This window comes from Eulemur rufifrons, unplaced genomic scaffold, assembly GCF_041146395.1.
Source record: "Eulemur rufifrons isolate Redbay unplaced genomic scaffold, OSU_ERuf_1 scaffold_81, whole genome shotgun sequence".
Classification (NCBI taxonomy): Eukaryota; Metazoa; Chordata; class Mammalia; order Primates; family Lemuridae; genus Eulemur; species Eulemur rufifrons.
The window spans coordinates 633,841-645,112 of NW_027182863.1; the positions used below are offsets into that span (position 1 = coordinate 633,841).

General features: G+C 52.8%; 1 long non-coding RNA gene across 1 annotated transcript; it reads left to right on the top strand.

The window, feature by feature from the left end:
* Window positions 1-1,302: 1,302 nt before the first annotated feature.
* LOC138379558 (uncharacterized) lies at window positions 1,303-10,392 on the top strand. Its single transcript, XR_011232251.1, has 4 exons — window positions 1,303-1,375; window positions 1,722-2,884; window positions 4,405-4,560; window positions 9,676-10,392. It is a non-coding gene; the product is annotated as an uncharacterized lncRNA (long non-coding RNA).
* The last annotated feature ends 880 nt before the right edge of the window (window positions 10,393-11,272 follow it).

Genomic DNA, 11,272 nt, shown 5'->3' on the forward strand with positions numbered 1-11,272 from the left:
AGTGCTGGGCCGGCAGTCGGGGTCCTTGGTCTGGGTTGGTGGTCCCAGTCCACAGGGCCATTGGACTGTTGGGCAGTGAGTGGCCGTCTGGGACTTCTGGGAGGGGCGGAGGGGGGAGCAGGATGTTGCTTGTCACATGTCACCAGCATCAGAACCTCCTGGGGCTTATGGACACACAGCTCTGGGCCCCCCAGGTCTCTGATCCTGTGCTGGGTGGGCCCGAGAAGGATCCTGCCAGGGCCACACCCCTGAGAGCCGCTGCGGCAGTGAGAGAGGACAGTAATTCCTTTTAAAGGACCATGAATTTTAATAAGCCAGTTAAAATCTTGGATGCCAAAATATCCTCTAGGCCTCTACACGTAGTGGCTCTATTTTCTGAACCCAGTTCTGGACACAAACTCGGGAAGTCTGAGAGTGTGTGAGAGACAAGAGCTCCCGGGAAAGCCGGTGTTCGGGGAGCAGCGGCCTCTCCAGAGCCCCGTCTCTGCCCGCAGGGACCCCGCAGACACCCCGCAGACAGAAGGGAGGGGTCCACTGTTCCAGCCACGGCCGGGACAGGGAGGCCCCACGCACCCGCGGTGGCCACGGCAGGTGCCCTGGAAAAGAACTGGCTGCTCGAGGTGTTTCCGGGTCCTCTACTTGCCGTGACTGCACAAGTTAGCAGGACGGGGACAGCAAAGGAAAGCAAGTTTTCGATTTTTTCATCGCTTTCAAACATTCCTCATGGTGTTCAGCGAGTAGCCGAGTGGGACTGCTGAGAGCCTCCAGGATTGGAAAGTGCCCACAGGTAGGAAGGTCCCTCTAACTGCATTCCGCAGTCCTCCTTTCGGCTGTGTCTCAGGGCCTCACACACGTGACAAGCAGGTTTTCTCTGGACCCCGCCTCCGAGAGAGCTGCCGACTTGGCCTCCCTGCGGGTCAGGCCGGCTAGGGCTGGCGCTGGTCCTGGCCGCAGCCCTGCCTGTGCCCCCCCAGGACAGGCTCCGGAGGCCTCCGTCCCCGGTCCCCTGCCACCCGCCTCCTCCAGACACCTACCCTTCCGGTGCCTTCAGGGAAGACTTCAGTCTCCCCTCTCGTGGGCTCTCTTGCCTCTGCGGGTCTCTAATCTTTCGTGACTCACCGAGACACCCACAGCATGGCAGGCTCCTGAGCTTTTGGGAAACACTCGTCTCCTCGGAGTGAGGATAAAATTCACAGGCACATTTCCGTGAAGTTTTGTTTTTTTTTTTTAATTTGCTGACTGTGTGTGAAAGCGTTACTCGAATTTTTCTGTTTCTCATTTTCCTTCAGAAATGGTTTTTGTTTACGACTCAACAAGACATCTCTTTGGGGCAAGGACACGCAACACTGACCCCAAAACAACACCGAGTGCAAAGGTAAGTCTGGAATTTGAGGATGAACGGGGAGCCCTTTCCTCACCTGAGTCCCCCCCGCCTTCCTTCCTGAAGGACAATTCTTGGAATGTTTTCCCTCTAGATGACAGGAAGGAGAGCTGTTTGATCTGTAGCCAGATTTTGGTTGTGTTATAAACCTAGGGGTGGGTTTTCATATGCACAAAGGGAACATTTAGGATAACGGCTGTACACTGCACATCGATGTGATTTTCCCCTTCTGCTCACAGGCTGACTGTTGGAACCCAAAAGAGCAGGGCCAGGCCCCCTGGCGCTCTCTGCCCAGGCACAGGCTGCACCAGGGCGCTCCCTGCAAAGCCTTCCATTTCAGACACCGGGGAGTCTGCTTTTCACATTTCCCCAGGATCCACAGTTGGAGAAAATTCCCGTTGGTCAGCCCTGGGCACAGAGGCTGGCGTCCGGCAGGGGCTTCTGACGGCTCCAGCGCTGCAGCCAGAGACCTGCGGTGGGAGCTGCCCCCAGAGTGGCTTCTGTCCTCTCACTCGGCACCTCTGCCATCGTCGCTGCTCCGGCTTCCGAACGGTGATGACGCCCTGGGCGAGATGAGGGGGCATCCTCACCTCCCTTCTCGCCCGTGTGAGGGCCTTTCCTGGCCTGGGAGGGGGCTCACCTGGGACGGAGAGGGAGGACAATGGGAGGACAATGACACAGCCGCAGTCAGCCGACATTCCCTCCTGGGCAGGTGGGCCGCTGTCCGGCAGCACAGGTGGAGGCCCCTGAGCAAAACGGCTCTGCTAGGGGAAAGAAGGCGGCCAAGGTCTGAGACTGGCCTCCCAGTGTCCCCCAGCCTGGGGCCGGGGGCCACGTTCCTGCAGGACTGAGAGGGGCCCCTGTCAAGGGGAGCTCCGAATCACACCTGGATTTTAAGCCTCCAAACATTACTGGCACAGCAGCTTCAGCTTTTCTGGTGTTGGTGACATGCCAAGTTGCTCAGCTTGATTATTAAGTTATTGCAAATTGGATAATTCCTAGTTACTTTGTGCTTTTCATTAGATACAAAGTTGCCTATTATGAACGTGCATTACTCTGGAAAGCAGGGAAAAAACAATGTAGGATATAGAATATTTTTAACACCATTATAGCAAATACTAATGTGTTGCCATTAAACAGATTGAAAAGGGACTAGCACATCGTATTAGGAAAAAGCTTTTTAAAACACGATATTTTAAACTGTCCATCGAGTCCCTGATCTTCTCGGACTGTTTCACCCGCGGTTCTTCAGGGCAGAGGGAGGGAGGCCCGGCCGCGCCACCTGACTTCCTGCCGGCTCAGCTTCGCTCCTGGGGACTGGGAGGGGTCCGCTGAGGACTGTGACACGGTGTCCTGCTTTTCTTCTTCAAAAAATGTTCCACATCTGGCATCTTAAAAAACGGCAGACTTCACGCTGAAGGAGGACTTGCTCCTGGGTTGGTGAAACCTCGTCCTGCTCCAGATCCCGTCGCTGAGGAGGCGCTGGGAGGCCCTGCCACACCCGTGAGTCCACGCAGGGGAGGAGGGGACTCGGCGTGCCGGTGCTGGTGCCAGGGTGTGAGTGTGCGTGTGCGTGTAGTGTGTGCGGACTGTGTGTGTGCATTGTATGTGCGGAGCGTGTGTGTGGGAGTGTGGAGTGTGTGGGGGAGTATGTAGTGTGGACTGTGTGTGTACAGTGAGTGGAGTATATGTGTGTGGTCATGTGTACGAGTGTGTGTGGTGTGTGCGTGTGTAGTGAGCACGGAGGGTGTGAGTGGAGTGTGAGTGTGGAGTGTTTGTAATGTGTGTGGAGTGGGTGCATGTTGGGGTGTGGTGTGTATGTTGTGCTGTGTGTGCTGTGTGTATATGCCGTATGGTGTGTATGTGCAGTATGTGTATGGGGTGCATGGTGTGTGTTGTATAGGGGTGTGTGTGCCATGTCCATGTGTAGTATGTGTTTTGTGTGTTGTGTTACATGCATATGGGGTGTGTGCCATGTGCTCTGTATGTGTCCATGTGTGGCATGTGCTGTGTTGTGTGTCTGTGGGGGGTGTGGCGTGTGTGCATGCGTGTGGTGTGTAAATCCCAGTGGGCGGGAGGCCCGGGAGGCCCAGTGCCAATGCACCCTGCGGGGTCCCTTCCCCGTGGGTGGAGGGCGCAGGGTGTCGTCTCCGGGGCGTCCACACGGCTCTCCGGGGCGTCCACACGGCGGGACCGGCGGCCTGGCCTGCAGCCCCAAGGTGCGTCTTCCTTTCTGGGCACTGAGGTTGCAGACAGCGCAGGACCCTACTCACGTGCGGGGGCTTCTCCTCGGCCCCCTCCTTTTCTCGCATGGGGTCGGCTCTGAATCCAGCTGCTTCATGGTGGCCCCAGTGAGGCTGGGGGACAGTGCCCCGTGGCCCAACACCGAGGCTGGGTTTCAGGCATGCACGGCCTGGGTTCAGCGCGCATGGCTGGGCTGTGGCCACACGCTGTCAGCTGCCCCTGGTCAGGTCCTCACAGCTGCCCCGTGAGCGGAGAGCCGCTGCCCCTCCTGCTGGCAGGCGAGGAAACCGAGGCCGGGGTCACAGAGCTGGAGCCTGGCGCAGCAGCCGTGAGGCACAGAGTCAGGCCTGACCTGTGCAGCTTTGTCTGGGACCACAGGTCATAGAACGCGTGTGCCTGTGAGTTTGTTTCCACACTTTAACAGCTCGTACATACAATTGTTTACAGAATAACTGTGGTCCAAGACTGCCCCTGACCAGACCCCAGTGGGACTCGGGCTTCCTTCCCAGTGTCCCGGTCCTGGGGCGTCTGCAGGAGCTGCTCGCCCTGGAGACTGGCTGGGCCCCTCCGCCCCGAGGGCCCCACCCGGCCTGTCCTCAGCAGGAATCCTCTCGGGGGGTCAGCTGGACCCCGTGTCTCCCTAGTGACTGCCACCCCCGCCCCACCTGTTCCCCCGCCGCACCTGCCCGGGCGCCTTCGGAGTCCAGCCCAGCCTGGTCTCTCCCCGCCACCGCGGTCACACTTGAGCGAGTGTCACGGAGTTGTCTTGTCTCCAACAGTTCTGGTGCCACCACTCGAATAGGATCCGGTCATGTTGAACTCAGGCCTGTCACCCAGGACTGCAAGTGGCACCTTTGACCTCTGTCTTCTTTCCTGGCTGATGGGGACCCGGTGACTCTGCTCTGATTGCTGCTTGTGGCAACCGTCCGCTGAAGGTGAGGATGGCCCTGACCCCAGCTGGCAGGAGTCCCGGGTTTCCCAAGGAGCCTCCCTGGCTGGACGTGCCTTTTCCCGCCAGTCCTCCGCCTTCTCTGTGGGACCCGGTCCCCAGACCTGGGGAGCAGGCCCACTCCTTCCTGCCAGCGCGGCCATCAGAGGGCAGGGGCGGCTCCCCACGGCCGTTCCAGACCCTCGTCCTGCGCCTGGCTCCCCCCTCCCTCCGCCCGGGAACAGGACCCTCGGGCCCCTCCCACACAGGGACTCTGGAGGGGCCCCGGGACCCCCAAGGCAGCCACCTGGCAGGAGAGGAGGGATAGGCCAATTGTGCGCGGCTCTGTGTTGCCTCAGCCTCTCAAGGCGACAATGTGGGTACACAGGTGACCTTAACTCGGTCCCTCTGTTAGAAATACAATCTGGGTAAAAATGTGACATGGAGCAAAGATGAGTGTGCATCACTTGTTGGCCTGGGTCATGCCTATGTTGTAGAATGGAGGCTGTAGCGTGTGTTGGTGTCTGCACGCGTGTGCCCTCAGCGTGCGCCGTGCCCACCTGATGTTTCCTTACCTCTGGCTGGCGTCGCCAAACCACTCTGAAAAGTCCCTTCACCCACTGCTGTTGAAATCGACTTGGAGATAACTAAGCACTTATGTTAATTACATATTCCCAAACCCTGAGAAATGGGAGCTACCTACCCCAACGTGACTTGGGTAAATCTTTGGTAAATGAGACTAGTTTAATATTGTTGGTTTAAGGCAAACAGCAGTGTCTCCTGAGTGCTCAGCATGGAGGATGGTTACGCGGGTTTGCCAGCGCAGTCGGGTCAGGAGCGTTGACAGAGAAGTAACGAGAGAGGGTGATTAGCTTCCTGTAGTATTATGTCTGCCTAAACATAGTTTCTTTTTGGTAACTCGAAACCTTAAAGCTATACTAAATTAAAGTAAGTAATAGATATTCATTAAATATCTCTAGCTCAGGAGGTAACATTTAAAAGAAACCCTGGACTCTCCAGTAAGATAAACTACTGAAACATGATTGCTAAGCACAAATTTAAGTTTATATACTTTTGGCTTATTTTTATATAGTGTAGAAAATCTAACTATATTTGGGTCTGTTAATAAACATGTTCTTTTTGCCACATTGAGAATTTGTACTGTGAAATAGCATGTATCTATAAAAAATACGAGGTGTTATCTTTATAAAATCCGGTAGTCTGCTGGGGAATGCTGGGTGCGACACCCCCAAATCCTCTGCCTCTTAGTTTTCTCTCTAAAAGAAAGGTTACTAATGGCTAAAATTCATAATTAAGTATTTGTAAATAAAACTGCTAGAAATAATAGCGGTAACAGCTCTGTGTGAAAACTATGTAAGGAAAGCAAGTAAAGGTATGAGAAGAATATATTTTTCTTACGGAAAAGAGTAATTTTGTCCTAGAGTAAGATGATTGATTGTTCCAGAATGAGAAGGAAGAAAAATACAGCACAAAACCTGAATGGATGTAGAAAGCTACGGCAAGTTTTCAGAGAAGGAATGTTATGTATGGTCAAGCTGGCCAGATTGAATGGATTTATTTAAACGCTTTTTAAAATTGGGCTTTAATAGCAAAAGTGTATTGGTACAAAAATAGAATTTGGCTTTTCTCTTTGTTAAAAGGACAAAGATTTTTTTCAATTATTGGTCTTGGTCTTAATAAGAGATTGAACAAGATTTCTCCTATTTCTTTACCATTTATATAATCTGCCTGGGAAACCAAAATTTTATGTCTTGGAGTAATTTCCTGTGTTTCATGTTAACCTTTATCATGTCCTTGATTACTTAAGAAAATAGAGACTTCTCATCTTTAAAAGAACTAAGGTCCTTAAAACTTTTTGACAATTTTGACAACTGACTTAAGATTTCCCAGAGAGCTCCCAGAAAATTCCGAAGGATTTGCTCTTTCACCTTCGCTCTGGTTTGAACCTGTCCCCTGCAGTTCCTGTGTTGGACACTTAATCCCCAACGCAACAGTGTTGAGAGGCAGGAGCTTTAAGAGGTGATGAGGTCACGGGGCTGCACGGTAACCAACGCTGTTACCGTGGGAGGGGGCTGGGCGTCAGGGGAGTGGCTCCCTGATGAAAGGGGGAGTTATCCCCTCCCCCCCCCACCCTTCCACCTGCAGCCACGGGTTGGTGAGACCAGAAGGCCCTCGCCAGACACAGTCTCTCAGCCGTGGACTTCCAGTCTCCAGAACCATAAGAAATAAGTATCTCTTCATAAATTACCCAGTCTTAGGTATTCGGTTATAGCAGCAAAAACAGACCAAGACAATTTTGTAAAGAGAGATGTTAAAAAGAATTTGCGGCTGGACGTGGTGGCTCACACCTGTCATCCCAGCACTCTGGGAGGCCGAGGCAGGAGGATCGCTCGAGGTCAGGAGCTCGAGACCAGCCTGAGCAAGAGCGAGACCCCGTTTCTACTAAAAAAAAAAAAAAAAACAGAAAGAAATGATCTGGACAGCTAAAAATAGATATAGAAAAAAATTAGCCGGGCATGGTGGCGCATGCCTGTACTCCCAGCTACTTGGGAGGCTGAGGCGGAAGGACTGCTTGAGCCCAGGAGTTTGAGGTTGCTGTGAGCTTGACGCCACGGCACTCTAGTCTGGGCAACAGAGCAAGACTCTGTCTCAAAAAAAAAAAAAAAGAATTTGGGGCCAGGCATGGTGGCTTCCACCTGTAGTCCCAGCTACTGGGACGGAGGCAGTAGGGTAACGTGAGCCCAGGAGTTCCAGGCTGCAGTGAGCTGTGATGAGGCCACTGCACTGCAGCCTGGGCAGCAGAGCAAGACCTTGGCCCTAAAAAATACAAATAAATAAATAATAACAATAATTTGGTTTATTTGATATGTTGAATTGCATGAAAAGTCACTGTCAAATAAGAAGGGATGTTTAACCATCCTAGGTTTCATTTGTATAAGTAAATGTTGTTGTTATAACTATTTCAGAAGTTGTATGAAGTTACAGGCATTTGTTACTACCCTCACTGCCCATGTACGTCCAGTATAATACTAGTAGTCATGATTCTGGTTACAGAAAAAAAAAAGCGTTCTTGTCAAAGGGACTCCCATCAGATCTTTGGCCACAGCCATTTTAAATCGTGTGTTGTTCACAGATAGTCTTTTTTTACTCTGATTCTTCCCCAAAAGCATTTGCGATCAGCTGTAGACCAGATGCTCCGTGTTGGCAGTGCTTGAATGACGCTGAGACCCGCATGAGTCAGGGTTCTCTAGAGACAGGACCAATGGTGGGAGCTTACATGAAAGGGGATTTATCCGGGAATCGGCTCCCACACAGATCTGGAGGCTGGAGACCCAGGGAAGCCAGTCACATGGCTCAGTCCGAGTGCAGAGGCCTCAGAACCCGGGAGTTGACAGCGTAACTCCTAGTCCAAGGCCTAGTCCCACAGGGCTGCTGGTGCGAGTGCCAGAGCCCAAAGGCAGAGAACCTGGAGGTTTGCTCTCCGAGGGCAGAAGGGTGTCTCAGCTCCAGAAGAGGAGAATCCACCTTTCCTCTGCCTTTTTGTTCTGTTTGGGCCCCCAGCAGATTGGGTGGTGCCCCATCCTGCAATAAGAGGGTCTTCCCTACCCAGGCCACTGACTCAAATGCCAATCCATTCCAGATATGCCCCCACAGAGACCCCCAGAAACAGCGCACTACGGCTGTCTGGGCCCCCTTGAATAAAGGAGATTAACATCACAAGACCACGCTGGACTGAATCAGATTTTCACAACTCCTGTGGAGCAGCTGACAGTTCATGACACTCTATCCCTAGACCAAACAGAACAAAGTTTAGTGACGAGGGACTGAATCAGCAGATAAAAGATGATCGTGGCGCTTTTTTTTTTTTTTTTTTTTTTTGACAGAGTCTTGCTCTGTCACCCGGGCTAGAGTGCTGTGGCGTCAGCCTAGCTCACAGCAACCTCAAACTCCTGGGCTCAAGCGATCCTCCTGCCTCAGCCTCCCGAGTAGCTGGGACTACAGGCATGCACCACCCACCACGCCCGGCTAATTTTTTCTATATATATTTTTAGTTGTCCAGATAATTTCTTTCTATTTTTTTTTTTGGTAGAGAGGGGGTCTCGCTCTTGCTCAGGCTGGTCTCGAACTCCTGAGCTCAAACGATCTGCCCACCTCGGCCTCCCAGAGTGCTAGCAAAACAAATTTTAAAAGACCTTTATGGTAAATTTCCCGTCTAGCTACATGCTATGGTCTGAATGTTTGCGTACCCCCAAAATCCATATGTTGAAATCCTAACTTCCAGCGTGAAGACACTAGAAGGTGAGGCCTCCAGAAGGTGATTGGGGCACAGGGCTGGAGCTGCCACGAGTGGGGTCAGTGGCCAGGGGAGCTCCTCCCCTTCCACCCCGTGAGGACATGCGGGGAGACGGCCTGGCCGCTGCTCTGGGAACCAGGAAGCAGGTCCTCACCAGACGTGGAATCTGCTGGTACCTCGATCTTGGACTTCCAGCCTCCAGAACTGTGAGACATAAATTTCTGTTATTTATAAGCTACCCAGTTTATGGTATTTTGTTATAGCAGCCCAGACAGACTAAGACACTGCACTTATAACCCAGCCAGATCTAACGAGACTGGAATTACTTTGTAAACAAGAGTAGCCTTATCTGGTCATCCTTGACCTACAAGAGGGGTGACTGTGGAGAAATGTCGTGTTTCAGTGGAAAACTAGGGCGCACCCTTTCGGTTCTCGGTCCCTCCAGGAAGCTAACATTTCCAGTCTTTCTCCCAGCCCTGACCTGGCGTCTCTGGGAATGAAACCTGCCCTTTCCCTGGAGCTGTGCAGGCTGGTGCCTGGGGACAACCTCACAGAGACACCGCAGATCCCGCAGCCGATGCTCAGGGAGATCACAGAGCACCAGCACCATCGCCAGAGGCATTTCTACTCCAGGACGTCCCTCCCCACCCTCCCTCTAACGGTGCTTTAAGCTCAATTCTAGAAATCTTGACAGGCTGTCCTGTGCTGCCCTGGTAGAAACAGGGTTTCTGACCCTCAGTCATGGTCTTTCTTTTCTTTTCGTGGAAATGCCTTCCCTGAATGTCTGACCATCTCGCCATCCCGCAGGTGTTCTCCAGCACAGCTCAACACACGCTCCGCTGGTGCTCAGCAGGCAAAGGGCAGAGCAAGGAGAAACGGACGGGCCTGTTGGGAGCAAAGAGGAGCATCTCTCCTGGACCAGACTCTCCTCGGCCACCTCCGCACCCTCCGCTCCGCCGGGCCGGACTTGGCCTTCAGCCCCCGGCGTGTGGAGCGTGGTTTTAGCAAGAATCCTGCCGAGTTTATCCAGAACCCTGACTCTCAGTATCTGGCCCCCTCCGTATTTGTTCCCATTCCTCATCCCGCCCTGTCTGGTCGGCCGCCTGCCTGCCTTCAGCAAGATCCCGTTAAGGCGGTTGAGCCAGAATCGTCGTCACCCTGTGTTTCCCGTTAGTAATTTGCCGCTCACTGACCCCCTCCTTGGCTATAAATGCTCCCTTTTCCTTGTGTGTGGAGTCAGCCCAGTCGCTCTGCCCGCTGCAGTGGTCCCTGAGCCTGTGGTGACAGTCCCCAAATACAGTCTTCCTTACTGTCGCAACAAGTGCCATGAATAATTTTTTCTTTAACACCTTTAGAAATAATTATAGCCTTAAAAAAGGAAATAAATATTACCCTTGTTAATTAAGATACTGGGAATGACTCAGATGAGACACCAGATACAAAAGTGCTGTAAAAATAAAGCCTGCTCTGGAAAGTGCAGGTGCGTGTATTGTCCTTATAACCCGATAATTCCTTGGGAGGAAGTGGGAGCCAACGAACTGGACTTCGGCCTGGTGAGTAGCGGTGGAGGTAACTAGAAGCCCGAGGCAAAGTGAGGCGGCCTGGACAGATGTCCCGTCCTGAGAGGGACCCTGGGCCGCCAGGGCGGGGCATTTCTACTGTCTGTGTTTTCATGCCTCAGTGGTGTGGGTGGTGGGTGCTGTGCTAACGAGCAATAAAGGAACAGCCTCGCCCCTCACGGGCTTGTCTGTTATGAATAAGTGAGAGAGTGGCTTCAGGCGCTTTGCGTGTGGCAGTATCCGCTCCGTGCTGGTGGAGGCTCCAGGGAGGAGGAGGATGGTGCTCAGGTCATGGTGAGAGCAAGGTCGGAGCTGGGTCACGCGGCGTCTCGTGCTGAAGCTGCACCCCGCCCTACCCCGCCCTGTCTCTCACCTGCTCATCTCTATAGCCCAGGAAACACTGTCTTTCCCACCCTACGGGATGATAATGGCTAAATGTTACAGTGACTTGCTCAGAGTCACAAGAGTTAGGAAGTTATGGATCAAAATTATTTTTCAAAGAACTTTTATTTATTTGAGACAGACTCTCACTCTTGTTGCCCGGGGTAGAGTGCCGTGGCGTCAGCCTCGCTCACAGCAACCTCAAACTCCTGGGCTCAAGCCATCCTCCTGCCTCAGCCTCCCGAGTAGCTGGGACTACAGGCATGTGCCACCATGCCTGGCTAATTTTTCTATATACATATTTTTTAGTTGTGCAGATCATTTCTTTCTATTTTTAGTAGAGACGGGGTCTCACTCTTGCTCAGGCTGGTCTCGAACTCCTGAGCTCAAACAATCCGCCCACCTCGGCCTCCCAAGTGCTAGGATTACAGGCATGAGCCACGGTGCCCAGCCTTGGCAATGTA